This window comes from Lactuca saligna, chromosome 5 (assembly GCF_052625555.1).
Source record: "Lactuca saligna cultivar CGN05327 chromosome 5, ASM5262555v1, whole genome shotgun sequence".
Taxonomy (NCBI): domain Eukaryota; kingdom Viridiplantae; phylum Streptophyta; class Magnoliopsida; order Asterales; family Asteraceae; genus Lactuca; species Lactuca saligna.
Window position 1 is genome coordinate 194492667 of NC_136421.1, and position 1421 is coordinate 194494087.

The 1421-nt window shown below is 46.1% G+C and overlaps 1 non-coding gene across 1 annotated transcript; it reads left to right on the plus strand.

The window, feature by feature from the left end:
• The first annotated feature begins 1023 nt into the window (after window positions 1-1023).
• Window positions 1024-1130, plus strand: LOC144999007 (small nucleolar RNA R71). The gene has a single exon (XR_013660535.1). It is a non-coding gene; the product is annotated as a small nucleolar RNA R71 (small nucleolar RNA).
• The last annotated feature ends 291 nt before the right edge of the window (window positions 1131-1421 follow it).

A 1421-nucleotide genomic window follows, 5' to 3' on the forward strand; every position in this document is an offset into this window, starting at 1 on the left:
ACAAAGGGAGTATTAATTGGAATCCCTTTCACATGCTTCACAAACTCTAAATGTTCCTTCTCCAGTTGACTAAGTGTTGTGCGGGTGGGAAATGGCATAGGTGGATGATAAGCTAGAATAGGCTCAAAGGATTTTTGCTCAGACTTGCGCCACGTCGTGGCCAGAGGAGTGCCACGTCGTGGCGAGCCTGGTTCAGCACTTTCTCCATTTTCTATCGTTAATTTCTTGGGCTGCTGCTGTTCTTCTTCCAACGCCTCCAGGAACTCAGATATTGTATCTTCTTCAGTATCGATGGCCATTACGTGAGATTGGGCTTTTACTTCGGGATTCTTCGGGGACAATTTTTCATGAACTAAAGTGGCTAGTTGACCAAATTGTACTTCAAGGTTATGGATGGAGGCTTACTGGTTCTTTATCAATGTTTGTTGTTCCATGATAGCGGAATCCGTGGCATCGTGTCTCTTTTCCGAAGCCTCCATAAACTTCATCAAAATGGTCTCTAGGTCGGGTTTCTTCTCGGTTGGAGGTTGCTCCTTTTGATAAAGGCCTCGACCTGTCTGCCTATACTTCTCTTCTTTTTGCTTCTTATACTCTTCATATGGCAGCCACTCCTTCTTCGATTTCCTCCAGTCCTCATCAAACTTATCCCCACTAGAGTAGCACACTTGAGCTTTTCTGTTCCAAAACTCATCCACGTTGCAGTCCTTGGTCTAGTGTGGACCACTGCATCGCTCGCACCCCACTCTTATGGCATGTATCGACTGGTCCATTTGTGTTATCCTGCGATCCATGTTATTCAGCATGGCCATGATAGCTGCAATTTCTTCAGTTTGGGCCCCTCCACCGCCTTTGCTTCCATCTTGCCTTGGGTTATGGTATTCGCGGGAGTGTTTCGCGAATTCTTCAATTAGCTCCTTGACCTCCCTTGGATTTTTCTTTGTCAACGGTCCTTGATAATCAAGGAGTTATCTTGTCATCACATTGACCCCATCATAAAAGATTGACATCTCTTGCTGCACATTTAGGTCATGTTGCGGGCAGTTTCTGAGTAAGCCCTTGTACCGCTCCCATGCTTCGTATAGTGACTCCCCCGGCTGTTGCTCAAAGTTGGCTATTGCCTTCTTGAGTTTGGCTATCTTGGATGGCGGGCAAAACTGGTCTAGGAATTGCTCACGCATTTGAGCCCAAGTGGTGATTTTACCCCGTGGGAGTGCTTTTAACCACTCCTTAGCAGCTCCTTTGAAAGTGATGGGCAGCATCCTAAGCAAGACTGTGTTCCTGTTGACATTTGGTACATTGAAGTAATCTGCAATGTCGTTGACTTCATCTAGATGCTTAAAAGCATCCTCATGGTCTTTCCCGAAAAATGGGATGTCCTTCAGTGCAGTCAAAATGTGTCCCTTCAGCTCGAAGGTGGCAGT